We start from the raw sequence: 25,922 nt of genomic DNA, 5'->3' as shown, positions 1-25,922 counted from the left end.
CTCACTAGATATAATCAATCACTTAGAAGAGGCTTCAGCAACTTTTTCCAGTTACAGTAACCAAATCTTAGCTAAGATTACTGGGGATACAGATTCTTCCAGTGATAATGCTAAATTGTTTTTAAGGTCTGCTTTCTTCCAGTATTTCAAATTAGTGCACATAAACATGTTTCATGGAACCTATTTTAACTACATAGGTAGAATCTACTTTCTTTCCTTTTTATATAGATATGCTGTATGTATTTATTACATTATATGGATATATAAATTTATGTATGTATCAGTTTTGAAAATGTTAGTACTGTTTTTTAAGAGTACTAAATTTCAGAACCTAATATTGAGCATTTGGGAGCATCGTGCTGACTCCATCTATCTCCAGTTCTGCTTTTAGTCAATATCAATTAGTCAATATTTAGTCAATATCAAGTGAAGAGTTAGAAGGAAAACAGAGTAGTATAATATTGCACTATTATACTGGGTAATAATATTATAGAATAGCACAGTAGTAGAGTAAAAGCAGACCTGAACTAAATAAATGCAGTTTGCAAGGAAGAATGGCACCATCCACTAGTGGTTTTCTGCTTGTAGACCTCCAGAGATGTTCAAAGACTTCAAAAGGAATTAGGAAATATGCCATAGGAAACTATGGCTAGAGATGACATTAGCAAGTTGTGTGGTACAACAGGAGCTGCCTAGGGGGTGCTGATGATCCTGTGTCTGCATTATACCCATTTTCGGGGAAGAGAAGTGGGATATTTGTTCCAAACAAGCTCCCCAACTATCAAGACCCATTAGATTCTGATCACTCCTAGAGAGCACCTTACAGTTTTATATTACTCAAAAAAGAAAATCATTCATACAGCCCACAGCTGGGGGGATGTGCATCATCAAAACATGCCTGATTGCGGTGCTAGAATTTCTAATACTTAACATTTTAGAGGTCAGGCTTTTATGCCCCCCAGGACTCTACAATCACTTAGGAGACAGCAGGAGAGTACAGAAGGAGATGCTGTCCCAATGCTCTCTCACTATGATCAAAGACCTGAACTGAATTCTACTTGTGTTACTGTACACAGCGAGTCCTCAGATCTTCAAGAGGATCCAAACCAAAATGACAGCATGTTGCTATAGGCTAAGAAGCCTATTCACTATGTAAAGGTCAAAAAAGAACTAAATTTATTTTGCTTTTTTGGGGACAAGGTGAATAGGGAAGGGAAAACACTTGGGAAAAAAAAAGTGCCATCCCAAGGCTGAAAACCTGCCTGCATAGTAGCTTTGAATTATGTCTCACCCCAGTTTTAGTGAATGAAGGTTTCACAGGAAAGAAGGGAATAAAGATACTTTATGCACAGAATTCATGGCTTTATCTACCTCTTTCCCTCCAACACACTCAACCACCAAATGCCTGGGGAAGGACCTCATCTTCCCACTAGTTACCACCCCAAAAGAGCACCAGAAAGTCTGTTACAGCAAGGTTGCACAGTACCTGTGTTACTACAGTATCTGTACACTTAGACATTGTTTTTACTTTCCAAAGTTGAGAAAAGCAAGCATCATCTCAGCTATATAGTTGAGGAAGACAAAGCTATTTGATTATGCTTACGGGCTCTCAGGGACTGTAGAAGGACTGGAAATTGGACGTAGATCAGACCAATACTGAGCAATAAATGCTTCAACCACAAGATGAGTTATGTTTCCTCAGAAGCAAAACCCAGCTATTGCCTTAGGACCCACTCCACTTAAAGTTGTGCTTTTTATGGCAGCTGCAAACCAACTACTTCTTGATTTAATTAAACAGATTTTTTTCCCCATTCCCTCTTTCAACCCCTCTGCTATCATAACTGCTGCTCCTGGCTGAGCTACTTGCAGGCTGGAATCAGACGTAAGCAAATAGAAACATAATCCAAAGGAAAGAAGCCAAAGCAGTTTATGGAATTACTGCCCTTATAGCCAAGACTACGTAAGTGATAGTGAGAGCACTCAATCTGCTTTGGTACTAAGAAAGACAGAAAGACAGAAAGACAGAGAGAAAGACAGCTAGTGATTCAAGTTAACCTCTCATACAGAAACAGAACAGAGACATTGAAAAGACCAGCTACATCTAGTTGTACAGGTGAATAGCAAGCTAAACAGAAGTGATTACTTACTGTCAAAACTAGACTAGAAAGATACATTGGCCTGGGTGATTAATAACAGCTTTTGCAAGAACCAGCATCAATAATGTCATTGGAGGAAGATTCAAATCTTGTCACTCTTGTTGCTAGGAATATAAAATTACGGTAAACGGCTCAGAGCTGTTGCAATTTTCTGTCATCCTCTGTTGTCCCATCTCCCAAAATCACTTTGGAGGCCCAGTAAGAGATTCTGTTTCCAGACCAACAAAATCTTACTGAACAGAAGAAAATAGGTATTTCTCATGTATTTACTCCCAAGACTAGCAGAAGCATCTGATGTGTTGTAAGGTCTGTGTTACGTGACGTTTCTCCTGCATATACTACGAATGATATTTCCCTTGTTAACTAATTCATATATGCATCATTTTCATAAAAAGATGCTTTTGTTGAATGTTAGTGTGGTATATGTTGGTTTAAATTGTTTATCTGCAAGAAAAAAAAAAACAACAACAAAACAGCATATACCTATAAATGCTTAAGACCAAATTAATTTAAAAGGCATGAAGTATTAAAAGATTTTTATGCTTGTTTCAATAAATGTACTCTGAAAGGTGAAAGGAGACTCCACAACCTCTCAGGGTAGTTTGTTCCAGTGCTTTGTTGCCCTCAAAGTAAAGAAGCTTTTCATCGCGTTCAGTGGGAACTTCCTGTGTTCTGGTCTGTGCCTGCTGCCTCTCATCCCCTCCTTTTCTCAGCTGACCTAGACAGAAAGATCCGGGGGATGCAAAGAATACTCAAAGGCTCTCCTTATGCCTTTAGTCTCTATGTATAGCCTGTCACAGAAGATTTGTAATGAAGGTGCTGAGTGTTTTCTCTTAAGTGAAATGCATGCCTTTCAAAAACAAAAAGTTTTGCAAAGATGACGTAACACAATCAGAGACAATCATCATCAGTTCCCAACTGCATCATGCATCAGTGCTCACTTCCCCCAAAGTGTTCTCTCATCTAAAACCATGAAGTCTGTGTTGCAAACCTCTAAACAAAATTTCCATTTTTCAGGGCTATTTCTGCACTTCCATCTGAACGTATCACTGTTTTATAAAGGAAATGTGAACAGTTCTACAAGGAAAGTCAGAAGCCAGGGCCCCCTCTCCCTCCATCAGACAGTAGGGTCAGGTCCTCCTCCTTCCCTTCAAACACCACATTCTCAGCTTCACAGCCTCAACAAGCTAAGAAGCATCCATCCCACCAACTGGTGTTGCTGTTATCCTTGTGAGTGAAATACTATCTTGGGAAACACGATTATTAGTTTAAATCCCACTGAGCTGGTGAGACCTCACAATCCAAAAGCACAGGGCTTTTTGACCATGGCTGCAAGCAGCTGGCCACTGTGCATGAGAACTGCTCTCACCACCTCTGTTTTGAGGCTCCAGGAGGCAGACAGTATCACGGTTGTCAGCCTAAGGCCTAAGGCTGTTTGAGAATCACAACAAACTAAACAAAATTTGCACAACTGCATTAGAGACCAGAGGTTCTGTAGATTAACAAATTAACATTAGGCACAAAGGCACTGATGCCAATTCTCAAGAAGCATCATTTGAGTCATCTAAGAATCATAAAGGTTGAAAAAGACCTAAAACCGCCTAGTCCAACCATTCATCAATTGCCAATATTCCTCACCTAAACCATGTCCTCAGGCACTACATCTACCCTTAAACACCACCAGGGATGATGAGTCTGCCGCTTCCCTGGGCAGCCCATTGCAATGCCTGACCGCTCTTCCTGAGAAGAAATTCTTCCTAATACCCAACCTGAATCTCCCCTGGCATGACTTGAGACTGTTCCCGTGTGTCCTATCACAGTTACCTGAGAGAAGAAGCCAAAGCCCATCTCATCACAACCTCCTTTCAGGCTGCAGAGAGCAATACTGTCTCCTGAAGATTACATTGTCCTTTCACACACCAAATTACATAACTAATCAATTCTTAACACTGCTTTCAACTATGCTTTAAATAGTCAATGTAATCCACAGAGACAAGCTGCATATATGGAAAAATCAAGCCATCAGAGACTAATCGACACACAGTTCAAGAAGCAATTTAACCACATCAGTTTAAATTTAGAAACTGATTCAGTTAAATCTGTGCACAGACAACTGAGATTTAAACCTCATCTTCGAGCAGATTCCCACATATTAGCTGTATAATTCTGAAGGGGAGTTACTGTAATGCCTGTCACAAAAAGAGTTCAAAGAAGAATCCAGAAACTGCAACCATTTGTAGTATAGACATCGTATTGAACTGCTCATATAGACCATCATTATGAAGAATCTGTTCAAACCATTGCTCTGAACAGGATGGGCATATTTAGGTCTCTCACTGCCCAGATGCCACTTTTATCAAATTACTTCACCTTGCATATGACCATCAAATCCATTTTGCCACGCTACAATTCAAAAATAAAGTACTTCAACTCCAAACATTAGTCAAGTATCCAAAGGAAAGCTACAGAAAAGAAGGAGACAGACTCTTTAGCAGAGACTGTGGTGACAGAACAAGAGGAAACAGTTTCAAGCTCAAAGAGGGCAGATTTAGTTTAAATGCAAGGAAAAAATGTTTTACAGTGCACGTGATGAGGCACTGGAACAGGTTGCCCAGAGATGTGGTTGATGCCCCATCCCTGAAGACTTTCCAGGTGAAGCTGGATAAGGCACTGGGCAACCTGACGTAGCTGTGATGTCCCTGTTCACTGCAGGAGAGTTGGACTAGACAGCCTTCAGAGGTCTCTTCCAACTCTAAGGATTCTGTGATTCTATGAAGTCCCAATGAGACATAAAGGCACGCTGCATAGAATCCAAAGCCAATACATGCAAGAGTTAAACCCAAATACTAAGTCTCCTTTAAAATCAAGATCAGAAAACATCAGAAGCTCATGAACATTGCATGCATCTCTCAATTAAGATCAGAATCTGTGATTTTTAAGTCAGCTCTACTAAAAAATAGATCCACATGAACTTGACTTTACTCACTTACAATGCAAAGATTTCAGGATACTCTCTCCTCGTTCCTAGGACATTCCCCCCACCTTCACAGGGCACTCAATTGAGAAACACCATCCTGCTTCTTTCTCCTAACACTGCTATATAATTAATGAACTACAGCTTTTTGCTGACTGAGACAGTGTTTTTCATTAGTTTACTATAGCTGGACAGAAAGAAATAGGCTTCTGGAGAACAGCAGGAGAATTTTGGACAACTCAGCCAGCAAAAAGCTGGCACTTTAAGGAATCTGTACCTTTCACAAATAGTTAACAGTTATATTTTATTTTGAGCAACTTCACAACTATTGGGCTGTTCGTATTAGCAAAACACACTGGGAAACCTGGAGAAGCAAGAAGAGACAAGGCACGTTGATCATCCGAGTGAGGATAAGAATGACTCAACTTAAAAACACCTTACTATACATGCAAAACAGGCTTATTTCACAGACTTTGGAAATAAGGGGTCTCTACCACAAACAGCTAAACACTGCTTTCAACCTCATTGTCTTCTCAAAAGGAAGAACACTAAAGATGCCCCCCAGGTTTTAGGTTTCTCTGCTTCCCGTTACAGATGTAGAAAAGCTGCAGTCTCTTAAAATCAGCACATCTTTACTTACACAAACAAAACTGCCTAAAGCTTGGCAGAAGTCCTTTCTAGCTTCAACCTGCACAGCGCATATCTTCCATCACAGTCAAGCAGATGCTACACAGCTTTTTCTTGCTTTTCCACAAACAGAAAACATGTTCTGCATCCAGAAGCGTGGGGTGTATCAGAGCATCCCAGCCAAGACAGACTGGGGAAAAGAGGGCTTTTCCATGGGATGTTAGTTTAATATCAATAATATAAACCTTTTATTATCCATTGCACTTTTTGAGGCAAGCAGTCAAACATATAACCTCAGCAGATTTGGTTTAAATCTCTAAGACAGCACATCAGCAAAGTACAGATTATAGAGGGTAAAAATAATTAATGGATGCAAATTTAAAATCCGGTATTTCCTGAGCATCCACAAATACAATAAATTTCTGTTTTCTACACAACAAGATTACTATCTAAATAACAGCCTCCTGGCCTGTCAGTGTGTTTTGCCAGTTGTTTCAGTGCCTAATGCAGCCCATCTTCAACATGAGAGAAATACAAGCCTGATTCCCAGTCAAAATTCAAAACCTTCTGGACAGTTTCCAAACTTCAACGTTGGTCTCCAGTTTAAGAAGTTTACCACAGCTTTAAATAGCAGAGTCATACATCACAAAGTGTGTTCAATATGAGCTCCATCGACCAACTCACCATTAAAAAAGGAAGTAGAGAATATCCTTTCTGTTCACTCGTTTGGGAAAACGGTTGTTCTGTAACTTGCTAGCACTCTCAGGTGGCTTTATCTGCAATCAGAAAGACAAAATCATCAGTAATTTTGACTTGTCGGTATCAGAATGACAAACTAAATATATACATTAAAAACCAGGCTCACTGATCAATTAAAATACTAAAAACACGTGTGAGTCTCTAGAGGTACTACTGAGCTGAACACTAACATCATGCTAGAGTTTAATTATATTTTTAAAGGTCAGAAAAATGCTTGGCTATTTCATAATTAAGGCCCCTGTTTTTAACAAGAAATATCTAGAGAGGAAGTAAGATTGACCCACTTAAAGACGGGGATGGAAAAATTGAAGATAATGGCTTATAGTAAAGCATAACGAAATACAAGTTTGAATCCCACTGAGACACTTCACAGTAGATTAAATATTACTTAGATACATACTTGCTAAAACAAACCAACTAAAAATGTAATGAGCAGCTCATGCAATAATAAGTTATTGTCTCCACAAAAGCATTACAGATTTTAGCTCCAAGAGAATAGTTCACCGCTCCCCCCTGAATTTACGTTATCCTCCCTCAAAGTATCATAGCTTTAACAGCATGCTGCCCTCCCTCTCAATTCCAATAAGCAGTGCTGCAGTGGACACCTATTGCAAACAATATTCCTCCTCCAGTTAGATTGCTATCAACATCCGCTAGTTGACCAAGATCTTGATCCTCACTGAAGTGTTCATACACATTCAGAAGGAACTGTTCTGAATATACATATAAAATGTATATATGTGTATATAAAATGCATATATGTGTAAGTTCATTCATACTCAGAGGTCTTCCCATCTTATCACAAAGATTTGTGCAGTATGTGGGGAAGAGGCGTCTTCCAAATGTGAGCTGCATGTGTGACTAAAATAATACGCAAAGTACCCTGTTAACATCAGTGATCTGAATTCAATAATAGAATCAAAAATGTTGGAAAAGACGACTAAGATTACCTAGTCCAACCACCAGCTCATCAGCACCCATTACTTTACACCCGTATTGGGAAGATAGTTTTTGCAGTCATTCACAGGGAGCTTACCTTACTTTCTAGCAACTCCTGTACCTGATTGAGTGAGGGAAAACATAGAAACCTAGCAACTTCTCCTGCAATTGGAAACTGAAAAATCACCCCAGTGATTTCATGAGCACATAAGTTACAATTATTTACTCAGTTATACTCATGTCTTGAGAAACAGCAGATCTGCTTTAGATCTAGACCGAGAAAATCCTACAAAACATACGTCTTTAGAGCGTTAGCTTAGTACAAGGTGACTGGAACTTTATAAAGAACTTAAACCCTCTAGTACCATGCTATTAGGATGGCTGGGGATATATTTACATCACATTAATCTTTGCAGGAGAAGCACCTTAGGAATCTCGAGTAGCTTCCTCACACTAGTCCTTGATGCAACAGTCTGTAAGGCTGCACTATATAAATAGAATCACTGAATCCACCCTCTGATGAATGAACTCTTTGCTCAGGTCAGCAATGTGTACAGCCTACAGTGAAGGGAAAAATGCCAAGAATTACCGTATGGATGGTGAGGATGATAATCTTGCACATTTTTCATGGTCGAATGATATCAAGTATCCTGGCACTTGTTCCAGCAGACAGTATAAATCCTTATACCATTAAACGAAAACAGCAAGTCATGGCCAACACCAAGACATGGCCAACACCAAGATGTTTTGTGCCTTCTCTTCTACTGACATTTTTCTGATTTATTTTTAACTAAAATATTAAACAAAACCAACAGAGAACACAGGAATGGAACACAGTGACAAAGTCCACAATTTCTCCTTATGCTATGTCCTTATGCATTATGTCTCCTTATGTTCTATACTTGAGACAGATAACTATGATGAAAAATATATTGCAGATGCACGCAGTATGAGCTAAAGGAAAACACATTTCAGTACACCCTTAACAGCCCAAATCTCCATCTCCTAGCACAACCAAATATACACACTTCCTTTTGAATGGATTTTCTTTTCCATAAGATCTCCAAGAGGAAAGGAATCCCAACAGAAGTCATTTAAAGAAAAAAATTATCTAGCACATGAGTGACTCCTCTGCCAAGCGCCACATTTGACTTACAGTGACTGATGAAATTACAGAAAGTACTCAACAGTTTCAATAGGATACAACTTTAGAGATAGAAAGCATATAAAACTGAGTTCTGGATAGAAATATATACACAGCTGAATTGTGTTTAAAATCAGTGTCTTAAAACTTTCTAAACAGAACTCTTAGTATACAAGCAATTTAAAGAACAAGCTATATGGCATACAGAGGATTACCTCAGAAATCCACAGAGGAAAAGGATTTAATGCAAAACATAACTTTTATACAGATTGAGGATTAAAAGTATTCGAACAGTAGGTCATCATCAAAATAGTGAAGAAAGGATTTTATGGTGAAGTCTGCTTTGTAGGATAGGGGGGAGGGTTTTTAAAACATGGTTACATACACAGACATCCAAAGCTTACTACTGTAGTTCGAGTTAAAACAGCAGCTGTTATTACATACATACAAAAGGAAGTGTTTAAAATTTTCAGTACTGATTTGCCTTTGTAATTTCCTGTGCTCAAAAGCATGCAACTAAAATCTTGCACTGAAGCTCTATAGAAGTAATCTGGAAAAACTCGAAGTGCTACTGGGGTATTGGAAGAGCAGAACCGCGCATCAAAAAGAGGTTTGAATGAAATGCTTCTACATGGTGTGGGGTGCTATTCTACAACACAGCAATGAAAACAATTACTCAGAACCAAGCAAGGGGCTTGTAGTGGCCCATCCTCAGCAGCTTTGATGAGATTGATAAAGATAACTACAAAGTCTCTTCTCTTTAGACTGGGTCTGAGCCAGATCTCAGTCTTCAAGTCAGACATGACAGCTGCAGCACAAAGGAAGACACAGCATCTCATGTTTTCCAGGTGGTTTTAACTTGAGATTCAGTTGCTGCTGTCCAGAGCACAGATGTCTAGATGTCCAAAGACATCTAGAGATGCAGACTTAGGATATATGCTGTCCTTGGAGTGTATAGGGCAATCTGTCCTCTCCTGAGCTCTTTAAGGATAGCTCCCTACCTTCCTGAAAATAGCTTTGATGGTCAGACTTCATTGCAGCATCTAGTGCATCCACTGCCATCAAGTCCTTCCAAGTGAGTTTATGCTCCTGGAGTTTTGCTTTGAAGCATACAACAAAGCAAAAATATTCAACCTGTATCCAGTACCTCTCTTATTCACTGTCATTCATTGGATTATGGTAAAAATATTTACTGCTTGATGATATTAGACAGAAGATGCGTGTCAACCAGAAGCTGGAATTTATCTCTGGTTAAATATTTGTCTTTCTGAGATTTCACCATCTAGAAAAGACAGTCAGCTAAGACCATGAGCCAGACAGTAACAGCACTGGTCTGCCAAGCATTCTGGCAGGTAAGAAGCATGTTAGCACTGACCACCCCCAAATGTCACCTCTTTGACACCTCAGTAGTTAGAGGCTTGCCCAGGCCAGCACTCTTCTTGGACAGCCAGCACTGATTCTTCACTGCAAACAATGCCAAATCCAAAGACAACGTCATGCTAGACTGCCTAGAGGTCTCTTAATATACCAATATCAAACACGATGCAGCTATAATTCTTTCACTCTGTCGTCTTAGATCTAAACAGTAAAGATTCTCCAATCACTGAGAAATACAGACAGGTGCTACACGGTTAAGTACTCCAGCCACAAAGAAAACACATTGGATCACTGAAGATACTCACCCATGGCTCGAGGCAAGACAGATACAGGCCTTCAAGTTACATGTTTCAGCAGTAGGTACGGTGACACGAGCAACACAAACAACATTCAGATAACCAAGCAGTACTGAAAGCAAATAAAGGAGCTGCCCATTGCCCCAACAAGAATTAAGAAATTGTTCACTTCAGATTACTCTGTAAGTAGTAGAAGGTTATGTAGTTTATAGCTGACTATATACTTTATAACATTAGAGAAAAGTAGAATAACAGAAGCATGACCTGCACGCAAGAACACGGCACCACTGAAAAAATATAAAGTCAAAAATGCCACACATACAAATAGGTATCCCTAAAAAGAAATACCTAACAGCTAAGTTAAATAGATAAATAGATAAATAGTTAAATAGTTAAATAGATAAATGAAGTTTAGAAGGCTTCAGAATGCCTAAGGAAAAAAAGTAAAACAAATCTGATATTTCCCTTCATAGCCTCACAGCTATGAAGAAGAGCAAAAAGGAAGGAGACAGCAGTAAGATTATGCACTTAAAACTCTATATCTTTCAGCACAGTAATCCACTGTCTTGACCTAAAACTTAACTATCAAAATATACCACAGTGGTAATCGCTAAGCTTTACTTGACTTCTGATACAGTTCTCATGACTCCTTTTAAAATGTTAGGATATAAATGCAGAAAAAAAACATTTAGTGGTTGAAACAGGTGTCTACACAAACTTTATATACACTGAAGTCCATGCTAAATAAAGATTGGCATGCTTTCTATAAAAAACAACCATCATGGTCAGTGTTTTCTATTGGGACACATTTCTACTTTGGAGAAGCAGCCAGCTGCCCTCAAAAGCAGTATCTTACAAAAGCAATTTCCACAAAGAAATTTTGATACAGTGAAAAAAATCAAGATACAATAATCAAGTCTAATATACCAAAAACACAGCTGTATTTCTTAGTATGTATAATATATGATATGTATATTCCAGATCTCCCTTACCAATTCATATTAATGTGACTGCAGGTTTCTCAGTCAGTCTCTTGTCTGAGATCCCTCTTCAGTCTTCCAATAACCATAGAAATATCCATTCCAACTACATTTTCAATGACCCCACTGCACTCCTCTACTGAAGAGTCTGAAGTTACAAATAATGCATGTTGTTTTCACAAGTTAAAGAGAATTACAGAATTGTAAGGGTTGAAAGGGACCTCTGGAAATCACCTGCTGCAACTCCTCAGCTGAAGCAGGTTTCCTAGATTAGATTATACAGAAAAGTGTTACACAAGAGAGCATCCAGACAGATTTTGATTACCTCAAGTCAACCAGTTCACATTCCACCTCACTGTTCATCCATCTGTCCCACATCCTCTAAGCTTACCCATGAAGATATTATGGGGGACAGCCTCAAAACCCTTACTGGAGACAGGATACTCAGCACATGATGCTCTCTCCTCATCTACCCAGCCAACCGCAACACCACAGAAGGCTGCCACATTGGTCAAGCATAATCTCCTCCTGCTGAATCCAAGTTGGCTACTCCAACCAGATTCTCCTTGACCAAGGGGAAGCTTTCCTTTCTCAAGATTCTTTCTTATCTCCAAGGCCTGGCATTCACAGAACCACAGAATCGTAGGGGTTGGAAGGGACCTCCAGAGATCATCGAGTCCAATCCCCCTGCCAAAGCAGGTTCCCTACACCAGGTCGCACAGGTAGGTGTCCAGCTGGGTCTTAAATATCTCCAGAGAAGGAGATTCCATAGCCTCCCTGGGCAGCCTGTTCCAGCGCTCCATCACCCTCACTGTAAAGAAATTCTTGTGCACATTCGTGCGGAACTTCCTATGCTCCAGTTTCTGGCTGTTTTCCCTTGTCCTGTCTCCACATACTGCTGAAAAGAGTTTTTCTTGCCCTTGAATTCTCTTGTTAGGTTTAATTGCAAGTGGAATTTAAGTAAGATGCAATATATCTTAACTCTGGGGGAAAAAAAATCTTAGAAGTCTTGAAGAAGTGATAACTGTTTGCTGAAAGGCAAAACCCATCAATAAATCTATATCAGTTTTTTCATTCAAAGAGCAAAAGATACTCTCTTAGTAGTAGCAAAAGCTACTACTAAGCAGAAAAGGAAAGAAAACATGCCACATGCCTAACATAATGCCATGTCTGCTGAGGAAGGTCCAAAATAAGGGTGTGGCTTATGCTTGAGAGTGGAAGCAGTCAGGTCTTTTGGTTATTACTGACTATTTGAAGGAGAAGGGAAAGGACAGTAAGGAATCTGGCACAGGTTCAGATCCAAGTCTTCCAATCACCACACAGGAACATACAGTGCTCTGGGGCTCTAGCTCCACATCCCAAAGGACAGAGACTGAGCAGCACAGCTGTGACACAGAGCTTCCCCTTCTTGCCTCACAGCTGCTTGGGGTTGGCAGAGGAGCAGCACAGAAACAAGCTGCTACAGAAAAGGGAGGTTCTGCTAAAAGTTTGAGTACTGCTGGTGTTAAGTGCATGACGTGTTTGCTCAAAAACACAAGCATGTGTCTGATGATGTAAAGATTTCCTATAGCATGGAAAGCCAACAAGCAAAGACTGAGAATTCAGTGCTTGATCAAATCTTTGTTCTCCCACCGTAAGTGACTGAAATACTCATGTAGATCTACATAGGTCAAGTTTGTAACTAAAATTTGCTGTGGTGGTACAGGCACCACAATCCCCTGAGCTGACCACACACATCATCACAAATTACAAAATTCCTGCAAATTCTGCATCAAGCACAGTGAATTGAAGCAGGCTGAGAAGGTACAGAATCTTTTTCTTAAAAGCTCTTTTATGAAGAACCACTTCAAAGTATCACCTGACCCCAGAGGCTACAGTTTTTCATGAACAACAGAGCAGGGATGCCTTGCCCTCCAGAAAGGCCCCCAGTAAAGAGTGAGAATAACAATAAGCAGCGTGCATACAACAATCCTTGCCCTGATGTGGTTCACTAAAGATTGAGGTTTAAGACTTTACAACTTGGATCAGTACAACCTTCCAGATATAACCTTGCTGCTACAGAAATATATGTCCTTCCCTAAGCAGAAAAACAAGTAGAATAAAGAGCCCACCACCCACTAGCAGTGATCCACCACTCGTAACCTCATACGAGATGCACTTCTGAAAAAAACAGGAAGCAAAATAAAAGGGATTAGCCAGACTTCAAAAGTATGAAAGACTACACAAAAGACATTTCCAGATTTCACACCCCTTCATAACTTTGCCACCTCTGAGATGAGAACATTGATTTAACAGCTGGAAGCGATAATGCACTATCAACCTCAAGCACAAACAGCTCTGGAGCTGTTTATTCATGCATTAGCAACAAAAGGTAAAAGTAAAGAGTGGGAGAAAACTATTACTAGACCAGATGATTGATACATGAAGTCTCCCTTTGACTACAAATAATCTCTTTGGCAGACACTATGCATTAATAAGGAAGTGGTCTTCACTTTCCTCTAAGCCTGTACAGTATCAGTAACCATTCTTGGATAAAATTGTTATACATCTCAATCTCATACAATATGGTTAACTAACACTCTCTTTGGTTTGGGGTGTTTGGTTTGCTTTTTTTTGGTGAGAGGTGAATACAGTTGCAGAGTACCATATCTGCCTCTGCTTTCTCCTCAACTACTTCATCCTTAAGGTCCAGCTGTTCAACATGTCACACTTTCTTCTATTCAGAAACTCACCGAAATTTGTTTCATGCCTCTAGAAAAACCATAACAAGCAATTTTCCCATTTTGATTAAGCAAATTCTTTTCTTCTTTCAACACTCTTTTAAGAACTGCATTTAAATCAGCGAGTCCTGCTTGCTTAGAACACAGAAAATCAAAACTATATTGTATACCTGAAGACATGAGCAAAAAAGCAAGATTTTTTAATGAAATGCTAGTAATATCATGCAAATTAATCCATAATAGATTTTAATTACTTCTACAAATCTTGTATTTCCTGCAGTAACATTCATGTTTTGTTCAAAGTTGATTTAGAAGACTCAAAAGCACACTTGTAACAAAGGAATACTGGTCCTTCAGGGTCTGTATTTCAATCAAGTTTTAGTTTCAAGGCTTCCCACACATATTTTAGTTTTAAAATACAGGGAGTTTGAACATCTCAAAGGGAATATGACCACTTAAAATAAGCCTCAATTACGCTGCCTGCTTTTCCTCCTCCATGTTCAACACCCGTATTTCCAACCTTCAGAGTTAAATCTCCCTAACATCCCCCACCCACTGCCAAAGCGTATTATTTTTCTCCATTCTTACCTTCTCCCTGTAAGTTAATGAGCCTAAACTAACCTCTTTGGGTATCTGGAACTGCTATACATTGTATTTATTCACCTGTAACACAGCATAAAGTTCTCTCTTACCAACAAATCAAAGCTTTTCACCCTGCAGGCTGTCATCCCTTAGATACACAAAGCTTACTTCAATGTATTTTCTATTGCAGCAATAGCTTTAACCAAAGACAAATAAGAAGAGAGATGCTCAAATTGCACATTTATATTTATAGGTTAACTTTATAGTCACTTACAAATAAATAAGCTGTCAATTTATATCTGAGCCTCAACATTTAATTTCAGCTTTGAAAAGTTCCAAAAAGATGCCTTGTTTTTGGCTGTGTGCTCCTCTGGAGCCCAGTAATTGGGCTGAGCAAAAACCTTGCCAGGCTATGATTAACACTTAGCAGTTCAAGGGCTAGCTGCCCTTGTTGTTTCAACCTCATCAATTGTAATGACACACCATTACGTTTAAGCTTCCAAAAACCATTTAACATTTGATTTCACTGAAAACTGTTTTACTGCGTTTTGGAAATAAAATCACTTTTTCCTCATTTGAAGATCCATGATGATGCCAGACATATGCTTGTTTTCCAAACAACAACTGTTTAGAAGAGAGAATACTCTTTCTGATGTCCCTGCCAAAAACAACATTCTGTGGTTTAAAGATATCTGATAGTAGGCAGTTGGCTCAGAAGAAGAAAGAAGGGTTTACATTTGGTGATGCATTTGAAGCCTTACATCTACTTTCCCCCATTTTAAGTTTCTTTTGGGATGACTGTAGCAGGGGAGGGAAGGGTTTGTCGTGTTGCTATTTCATTGTTTTGTTGTTGTTGTTGTTGTTTTTAATCTCATAGCATTTCACTCCTTAAAAATACGAAAAGCATCTGTGGGTTGTGGTTTGTTTTTTTTTTTAACCAGAAATGGCACGAAGCAGTTTACCACAAAGCAGTTCTTTCTTAAGGGGAATAATAGGTTATAAAAGAATGACTGAGAGGGAAGTAAAAGAAGAATTCAGAAGAAATCACAAGAAATGCTTAGGAGAGAATCTGCAGCATGAGGAAGGGGAACAGAAAATCCAAATGAGGAAGTGGCACGCAACAAAAAGCGTTAGCAGATTCATCTTAAAACATAGGACAGAGAAGCAAAGATCAAACTGGGGGTTTTCAGCTGCTGCTGCCATGGGCAGAAGGACAAACCAAACCACCAGAACTTGCCCTTCAAAGGCGGTTATTTCACTGCAGCTGAAGTCATTTCAGATTAAGAGACAGAGAAAGCAGTAGAGACACTTAATACTTCTTAAAGACTTACTTATGTGCGTTTCAGAAAGCCACAATATTAAGGCAATGTTTCAAGTCCCCAACTCTTTACTTGCTATAAATGCAAAGCAATTGCTTCAGTAGAGATGAGCAAGACAGGTAAGGTCTGCACAATGGAGAGCCTGCAGAGAAACAAGGCGGCTGAGCCAAAAGAGACTCCAGCATGGAGAAAACAAAGGAAGGTGCTGAACGCTGAAAGAAACTCTTGTGCCTGCTTCTTCCTGTAGAAAGAACAGTAGGCAAAGCATGATGCTTTCTGTGTATCTGCAGGTCTGTTTGTCCAGCACAGCCTGGTAAACACCCTTCTATTACACAGATAACCCAGAACTAACAGTAAGCCACCTGTACTGTTGTTTCAAGACTACCTGCTTAAAATCTATTTTAGGGTTAACTACAGCCCCATTCATACAGCTTTAAGTTGGCACGTGGAGGCTAGAAGGAATTTCAATATTCAAGCCATGTGCAAAAAAACAGTAATACATGCAAGCATCTTGAAATCCAGCACAGAAGTTAAATAATTAAATGCAGGCTTTATTTGAAGTGATGTGCTATCTCCTCCATGTTTACATCTGTTTAAGTATTCAGAGCAGCAGTCAGCCTTTAGAAGAAAAACAGTACTTTCCCAGGAAATAATTCTGCAATAAACCTATTCTGATAGAAGTTCTGGAGGATTTCAGCATTTGCTAGGAAGCTCAGCAGTAAGCTGTAACTGCTACAAAAAAAACAAGACAGACAGATTTTCACTGGAGTTCCCATTCTGAAGCTCAGAAGTTCAGATTCAGAAGTTCAAACTCTTCATTTCTTCATTCCCGTGTAACGATATGCAGAAAAGCTTCTCAAAGTGTTTCCAAAGGCCATTTAAAAGCTCTAAATAAAAGAAGCTCCCAGGCCTTGTCTTGTGGCACAAGAGTCGCTAGAGCTGCTTGCTGCCCGGATAGGAAAAGGCACACTAACAAATTTGCTCAACACTATGGAATAATGACCTTTTCCACCACAGGATTCCAAAGCAAAGATTAAAAAAAAAAAAAAAAAATCCAATATTTGCTGGAATACAGTTAACATACGTGAATATTTTATGTTTGTCACCCATCGCAAATACAAGTTCTCCAACTACTGCTTACTACTGAGAAAACCAACTACTGCTTATTACTAAGAAAATGATTGTCACTACAGAGATGTACAAGAACCCTGGGACACTAACAAACTGAAGGCTCAGGCTATGAGCAAACTATATATCGTAATGTTAATTAAACTTCCAAGTCATGAGAATACAGACGAGAATCTGCACCTTTACCAGCCTTCATTTTTTTATGGGTTTTGTTTGTTTGTTTGTTTTTTCTTTTTAAAAAGAAAGGGAGTTCTAGATAGAAGGGCTATAGCTGTTCAACTGTTTTACAAGGACTCCCAGTTCAGCTGTACAACAGTAACACAAAGGCAAGGTCCTTACCTTACAGGCCGTTACAAACACAAGACAAAAGAGGGTTTACTCTTTTTCAGCCTTCAAATGAAGGCATTGCAACACAGTTCCAGGCTGCAAGAAAAAAAGCTACTGGAGAAGGATGAGCGAGCAACAGCTGCAGACAACAACTATAACCATATGTGTTAACTGGAAACACTCAAATAAAGGAACAGTCAAACTCCAGCAGGCCATTACAATAACCAGGATCAGAATAAACTTCACCCCCAGATTCCAGTTGCTACAAAGAGCCCCTCTGCAGCAAGTGACGAGCAGGAGAAGGGTTAACAAGTCCAGGGAAGACAGCCCCGATGGTTACAGTTTATCTCCTGTTCTCTACTATAAATATGGCAGAGTTCCAGTAATTCCCAACTTATGCTCATTGTCCTTCACACGCAGTCTTAATTAACATTAGGTCCTTTTTGCATTAGCAGCCAGACTTGCATAAAACATTTCTGATGAGATTATACAAGCTTCTCAGTCTTCACTGATGTGGTGCTTTGTTCAGCTTCAGTTTCTATGAATTCCCAACAATAAAAGGAAATATTTTTGTCCTTTTAGAATACAGACAGATTAAGTTTTGTTCCATTAGCACGCACTTCTGCTTTGATGATCTAATCTGCCCAAGGATACGGATCCACAAGCATCTACCAGCCATAGCATACAGCAAATAATTTGACTATCTATACTCGGTCTTTATATAAATAAACGAGGCTCCTCGTGCACAGCACATAAAAGACAGCTGGTACTACAGTGTTTAAGAAAACCATATCATCTTCTGTCCAGTACATCCCGTACAGCTCGTGCCCTGAGAATCACATTTTGGTGAGGTGCTATCATATCAGAACAACGAGCTTCACCTCTGAGGTCACGCAAGAAGCAAGCAGGGCCTCCTGCCAAAGAGAAAAACTCCACTGACATTGTTAATGTGAAGGAGATGTTTCTAACTTGGCATAGCTTAGATACGTCCCACTTCCAGGCTCGCGTATCAACGCACATGCTGCATGTGCTGTCTTGTGAGCAGTCTGTGGGACTCCAGCCTCCAAAACACCATTGCACTGTCACTGTCACATTGCATTTCCACTGCTGCATGTTTATGCCATCAATGACCTCTGCCTACATAATCTACCAGAACAATAAGATTGTTAGATAGGCTTCATAAACCAGGAAGTAAGCATGCTCATTTAATCCATAATATTACTGCACACTATTATCTATTTACTCAACAACCTAAAGGACAAGCTACTGAAGAAAAACATTGAAAAATATGAGAAGTGACAAAGTTGAGCATCTAAGAAAATCCAACATCACTCAATTCCCAACGAGCAGACAAAAGTGTTCCCAGAACCAAGAATCTCTGACACATTAACAGCAGGGTAGCACTGCGCTAGACAGAAAGAAACACGTCCCCAAAAGATGAGGGTTTCCATTTGGGCAAATCCAACACGCCTAGAAGCATACCCAGCCAAACTGAATACTGCAAGTGAAGATGGTGAAGCCTCTACATTGTACTACCATAGCTCCACTCCAACCAGCAGCTTATTTCTGTAGTCAACTGCTCAGCAACAGCTACAATGCACATAAGAAATGGCTTCATATGCTCATAGTCAAACACCTGAAATTCTGACACCACCTCAGAAAGGCCACATGAATGACCTTCAAGAAAAAAAATCAGTAGGAAAAAATACAAAAAAAGGCCGAATGACAGCAAAGAGATTTCACCACTCTTTGCCTACCTAAGAATATCCATGTAAAATTTCAAATGCCTGATCAATTATAACCATTAGTAGCTGCCATGAAGTTGGAGAAATTTATCTATCAATTGCATTTAGATCATGCATGAAATAGCATTTTCACTATTTACAATATGAAATTTCCTTCCCAGCTTCAAAGTTCTGTCAAGCAATCCAAAACTGAGAGGACACAAAAAACATAGTACATATATCATTCTAAACAAAGTGTGTATTCAGAGATCAAAAAAGCACCCCCAGAACATAGCCACGCTATTTACAACTGCCAAACTATGCTTTTACAGCTGCACAGGAGGAGACGACGACTGCATGAGCCTCCAAGAAAACCTGCAATATTTGAACTTAATGGTGATAAATATATTTCATTAATGTGAATTTATCTGTGCAGACTGCTGTGCAAATAAATGATGCTTGATAGAGTTCTACCACAAGAAATTATTTCATAGTTTCTGTGCAGGGCCAACTTCAACAACAGGGATGCGCAATAAAATGTCATGCCAAAGAACAGGGAAACTGAATCTAGTTCTGATTTATGGAACTAGAGAGAAAACAAGTCAGGCCATAACTCTGTGCACCAGAATATTTTTATTTCAGGACAAGAAAAAAAACAAATTTAAGTCAACCTAAAATGCTGTTTCTGACAGATTCATTGGAAGTTAGGACTGCGTCAGATAGATTACTCCTATTTATGTCCATTATAATGACCAGAAAACATGAACCTAGGGCAGATTCAAATTACTGTAAGTATCTGTACGCTCTCTATGCCACTTACCGGGACTTAAAAGGTTGCATCACTTAGTCTTCATTGTGAAGACTATTACAAAAATCTAACTATTTCAGAATGCAAGATTAATTCAATAGCTAAAGCCAAAATACTTGTATGCTGACCACATCCAAGATGTTTACTTTAGTTACGTTACTATGTTCACTAATTCTTAGTCAATTCTGTAACTCAGCACTCAAGTTCTCCTGCCAGTTCTTTCCAGTACTTCAAATAAACAATTAAAAAAAGCAACAAAACAGCCACCTCTCGCCAGACAACTTGAAATTATGAATGATTAGGAGAGAACCAACATATTTTAAACATAACCTGCTTATGAAATGCTGGGGAAACGTTTTTTGTTTTTGACTGACTTCTGTGTTTAAAACAAACACAAGCATTAATCAAGTTCTACCTGAGCAACTCAACTTTTCTGCACTTAAAACAAAAGATACTTAACTCAGAGTAACATCAGTAGTGGCAACTCAAAAATAAAATCAACGTGGCATAAAGATAATCCACACTTACAAGAATCACACATTTTCCCCCAGTCTTGATCCCTACAAACACATTTGGCTATCAAACCCATAAGAGAACAAAGAAGTCACGTCACACCTGTACTCAAAAGGTAGGAAGCTGCTCCAAAATCTTGAAAATTAGCAACCAGAATTCTGCTAAATATAAACTCCATTATGAATAAATAAATAAGTAAAAATACCATGTTTGACCACAGACCCAGAGAACACCATTAGTTTAATGTCGAACATTTCAGTGGAAAACTGATTTGCCAAGTGTTTAAGAATCCCTGTAAATCCCTACCACAAATGAAATTGGATTTGTCTTCCAAAGCACAAACAAGTCTAATACATGCTTGCCATACTAATAAACCTTCACAAAAATTCTCCAGTAGCTTCACCTGACAAAAAATAAAGAAGTTAAACAAGATAAGCTCTGATTTCACTGCTTTAAGTGACCACAAAGACTTCCCTTCTGATCTTTAGCTGATCCTACGCACATATTTCTTTATTTCTTCCCAAACATTTTGTTTCTTCTTTTAGAGGAGGAAAAAGAAGTGAATAGCTAAACACATTTCAGTTACTTCAGATTTTATAGGGGTGAAAAACAACACGTCTGCAGATACAACCACCCCAGTGCAACATTTCAGAGGCTTTTACAACAGGTTGCCTTCTGAACAGTTGGATCTAAATGCCAGTAAGCGTGAAGGAAAGCACTCACACATTAGTGCTGAACAAATAAACGTGGTCTTATTTCATATTAATTCATCGTTAACTCTAAACTCAGGCTAGGTTCTCAGGAAAAAATGTGTGGTGTAGCAGTCTTTCTGCAGAGCCAAGGTTCAAGATGCCTTCATGTAATTCTTAGACATCGATTTCCATAAGTTACAAAAATTCCGTACAAGTCTGACATAGGGGAAGAGAAATACCCTCTATCTTTCCTATTTCTGCTCTTAAGAGAATAAGCAGTCACTACTTGTAGCATCCCTTGGAAAAGAAACCTTCAGAACACAATGTGCAGCTGCATTTAACTCTGGAAGACACCTATTTCCAACCTGGTTCTTCTTTACACTGAATAACTTCAGAATTAGATAACTGAGGCCGGATGGATTGTACCCCAGAGTGCTGAGGGAGTTAGCAGATGTGGTTGCCAACCCTCTCTGCATCATTTTGGCAGTCCTGGCTAACCAGGGATGTCCTGGTGGACTGGAGACTGGTAGATGTGATGCTCATCTTCAAAAAGGGACTGAAAGATGATCCTGGTAGCTACAGGCCTATCTCAGCTACAGTCTCACCTCGGTGCTGGGGAAGGTTATGGAATGGATAATCTCAGGAACAATCATGGACCAGTTAAAGGTTAACCAGGGAATCAGGCCCAGTCAGCGTGGGTTTACAAATGGTAGATCCTGTTTGACAAACCTAATTTCGTTCTATGACAAGGTGACCCATTGGTGGATGAAGGTATGGCTGTCACGGTGGTCTATCTGGACTTCCGTGAAAGCTTTGACACTGTTCCCCACAACATTTTTGTGGAGAAGCTGGCTGCCCACAGTTTGGATGTGCATACACTCTGCTGGGTGAAACACTGGCTGGATGGCCAGGCCCAAAGAGTTGTGGTCAATGGAGATAAATCCAGTTGGCAGCCGGGCATGAGCAGCATCCCCCAGGGCTCAGTACTGGGGCCACTTCTATTTAACATCTTTATTAACAGTCTTGATGAGGGGATCGAGTGCACCCTCAGTAAGTTTGCAGACACCAAGTTGAGAGGGAGCGTTGATCTGCCTGAGGGGAGAAAGGCACAGAATCGCACAGAATCACAGAATCACCCGGGTTGGAAGGGACCTCAAGGATCATGTAGTTCCAACCCCCCTGCTTAGCAGGGCCACCAAACATACACATTTAGATCAGGTTGCCCAGGACCCCGTCCAACCTGGCCTTGAACACGTCCAAGGACGGGGCATCCACAACCTCCCTGGGCAGCCCGTTCCAGGGCCTAACCACTCTCTAGGCACCTACTGAGGGACCTGGATAGACTGGATCAATGGGCCAAGGTAAACTGTATGACTTTCAGTAGGGCCAAGTGTCGGGTCCTGCATTTTGGTCACAACAACCCAGGCACCCTATAGGCTTGGGGAGCAGTAGCTGGGAAGCTGCCTGATGGAAAGGGACCTTGGTGCACTGATGGACAGTCGATTGAATATGAGCCATCAGTGTGCCCAGGTGGCCAAGAAGGCCAATGGCATCCTGGCTTGGATCAGGAATGGTGTGGTGAGCAGGACTAGGGAAGTCATCCTGCCCCTGTACTCGGCACTGGTGAGGCCTCACCTCGAGTGCTGTGTTCAGTTTTGGGCACCTCAGTACAGAAAGGACATGGAGGTGCTGGAGCAGGTCCAAAGGAGGGCAACAAGGCTTGTGAAGGGCTTGGAGAATATGGCCTATGAGGAGAGACTGAAAGAACTGGGAGTGTTCAGTCTGGGGAAGAGGAGGCTGAGGGGAGACATTACTGCTCTCTTCCATATCTGAAAGGTGTTTACAGTGAGTGAGAGTTGGTCTCTTCTCCTTGGTGACAGGTGACAGGATGAGGGGAAATGGCCTCAAGTTGTGCCAGGGGAGGTTTAAGTTGGTTATCAGGAAAGAACTTCATTACAGAAGGGGTTGTTAAGCACTGGAATAGGCTCCTCAGGGAGGTAATTGAGTCACCATCCCTGCATGTGTTTAAAAATCATTTGGATGTGGTGCTCAGGGACATGATTTAGTAGAGGGTTGTTAGTTAAGGTAGGATGGTTAGGTTGTGGTTGGACTCGATGATCTTTAAGATCTTTTCCAACCTGAGCAATTCTATGATTCTAAGACATTAGCCAGGTGAAAACATTGTCTTCCCATCCGCTGTCAGCAAGTTCTTAGTAACAACCACAAAAAGTCCAAAACTTCACTGGTGCCACCCATGAATTAGGTGAGATATCGATACAACTTTGAATGAAAGAGATGATGAAGTGCTGTATTACAAAATCTATTTCAAATTCAGTTACAAAACTGTACTGCAATTGCACAGCAACTAAGAAAAGACTTCACTTGTACAATTTCTTTTTCACCCATTTCTTGCTATGAGCAGACAAGAGCTTTGGAAGATGGTGCTGTGGGTGGTTCAAAAGAACAAAGATTTAACTGCATATGTTTATTTCAGAATCACAGAACCTTTAAGACTGGAAAAGACAGACAAGATTACCTAGTCCAACTGTCAACCCATCACCACATCAATCAAACCACACCCCTAAGAGCCACATCTACTTAGTATAAGATAAGCAGTTCTCTCCAGCAGTCTACACTACTCCATTCACTCTTCTTTCTACCAAGACCGAATTGTCTACACAGGAAGTTCAGACAAAATGGAATACTTGCACAAGCATGAGCGCTAATCCACTGTCCAGGTGACACCAACACAGCGATTTAAATGCTCATCTGCTATTAGCTCTTCTGTAAGTCTCTGCAATATCTGCTGGAGTTTGGTTTTTTTTTTTCAAACACTGCCCTACTAATCATTGCATACAAGAAGCTTTGAGCTAACATTACTATCATCTGTCACATCTGTGGCTTTTCTTTTGCTTCCCTCTGCAGAGGAATACTGCCTGCAGACACTTACTGTTTCATATAAATACATGGTGTGCTTCCTCACACTGAAGAACAAACCATATACATCTGAGCTAATCTAGTCAACCAAGAACAACCAGTGCGTAAGAAGCTGGTATTAGCACTCCTAAAATCATCATCATTGTTTATTTAAGATATGTTGTACAGACAGGGCATATTCTAAAAAGCAGAGCATGGCTACGCTACCATTAACTATAGAGAATAGTATGCACTGAACCATATAAATCAAACCTGAAGCCTTGTTAACTTATTCCTGCTATGAAAGTCTCTTTTTATAACACAAGCAATTCTAATTCTGGAATAAAGTCATTTTTTATTACTTCCACAAACAGAAAGATTAGCAAAGACCGCACAACTTCCGTAACTATTGTGTATAATCAAGACCATTGTTTCAGCATCTGATTAAGAAGTGTTTTCTAATCTTCTTTATGTGAAGAAAATAGCTGTGGAAAAGGAGAAGAAAAAGGACTGACTCAATTATTTCACATACAACAAAACCTCTCCATTCACTGCCCAGTAACTACATTCCCACTTCCACAAGCCATGCAAACAGCAAAAAACCCCTCCGAAGTCACCCTTCAGCCAGCAGAAGAAGAGTTTGCTTTGCATAACAGAACCCCAGAACGCTTCTGGAAATATATCTTGCTGCCACATTGTTCAGCGGGAATACAGCCCGGTCCTGGTGACAGGCTGAACAGCTACAGATAAAGCCTCCTTCTGGCAGGACCTACTTGAAAGCCACGTTCACAGAGCCAGAACGACGTGGGGCCTTCATTTCAGTGCAAGTGACGGTCCTTCCACGTTAGTCTGTTTTCTCCTTAAATGCCAAACTAAGCTAGCGCTAACTGAGCGCAACACCTAACAAAGTGCATTTCCACACCTCAAATACAGGGTTTAATCCTTTGGATCCTCAAGTTTGCCAGCGCTGTAACTTGTCACTTCACCCTTACAACCTAATGGTCCCACATCGCACCGATCCACGTAGCAGCAGCCGGATGGCTGAGCTCCGAGATGCGGGCTGTGGAGCAGGGCAGCGTGCTGGAGAAGCGCAGCCGTACCGCTACTCCATTACTTCACTCCCTCCTCCAAGCAGCACCGCACTACCAGGGAAAGCACCGTCTCAGGCCAAGTCAGAACAACACCGCTATCTCATGCAAAAACAACGCTTTTCGATTCCCCGCGTAAAGACAAAATAAAGAGCCCAGCCCGGCACACAGCGAAGCACAACCACCCCTCGGATGTTAAGTCTCCCGAGTTCCCGGCTGCGTCCCAATCCGCCCCATCCTTCCCTCCGGGAGGACTCGCTCCCCGATCCCCGCTCCCCACCGCTGACAAAGCGGCACAAAGACGCGGTCACACGCCGCGTTCCCATTCCTGCACGGAGCGCAAATCCGAACCGCCCGTGCGCGCGAAGCGCGTTCTGCCCGGGAACCTCACGACCGCATCCCACGGCCGGCGTTGGCCCCACAGCACGGACCTCGGCTTACAGACCACCGCCGGGGAAGGTGGCGGCGGTTGCGCGGCCCCTCACCCACCTGACGCCGCGCTCCGTCCCATCCCGCGCCGCCGTCCCCTACGGCCACCGCCGCCACCGCGCGGAGCCTTCCCCGGCTGAGACCCCGCGCCCTCACCGCCCCACCCCTCTGCCGAAAGCCCCGCCCCCTCGCTTCCCCCTTTGGCCCGCGCCAAGAGGGGCGGGACAAGGAGGACGGGCGACAGCCAATCTCTCGCCGCGCACCTCCTTGATTGGCGTGAAAAGCAATCAATGGAAACGCCGGGAGGGAGGGTCGAGCCGTCAATCAGCGGCCCCTACCTGGGGCTCGCAAGAAGGCTGTCCGCGGGTTGCCGGTTCGCCGCTTCCCGCACGCTGTGCGAGCCCGGCCTGGGGATGCCGGCGGG

General features: G+C 41.0%; 1 protein-coding gene across 4 annotated transcripts in view; it reads right to left on the bottom strand.

Annotated features, from left to right (window-relative positions):
* The window catches only part of WASF3 (WASP family member 3), a 61,648-nt gene extending 36,035 nt beyond the window's left edge, over positions 1 to 25,613 (bottom strand). For 2 of the 4 annotated variants that reach the window (XM_042868453.1, XM_042868449.1), the window contains exons 1-2: positions 25,559 to 25,613; positions 6,442 to 6,533 (exon numbers count right to left, since the gene is read on the bottom strand). The gene's annotated coding sequence lies outside the window, so the exon portion shown is untranslated. Of the gene's footprint in view, positions 1 to 6,441; positions 6,534 to 8,044; positions 8,066 to 11,264; positions 11,312 to 25,558 lie in introns of those variants that run through there. The other 2 variants (XM_042868450.1, XM_042868451.1) reach the window with 2 other exon arrangements.
* Between the last annotated feature and the right edge of the window lie 309 nt (positions 25,614 to 25,922).

The sequence above is a fragment of the Lagopus leucura genome, unplaced genomic scaffold, assembly GCF_019238085.1.
Source record: "Lagopus leucura isolate 7727_CA_CO unplaced genomic scaffold, USGS_WTPT01 Super-Scaffold_100001, whole genome shotgun sequence".
Lineage (NCBI taxonomy): Eukaryota > Metazoa > Chordata > Aves > Galliformes > Phasianidae > Lagopus > Lagopus leucura.
Note: the sequence above shows the minus strand (reverse complement) of the source record. Positions and strands in the feature narration are given on the sequence as shown.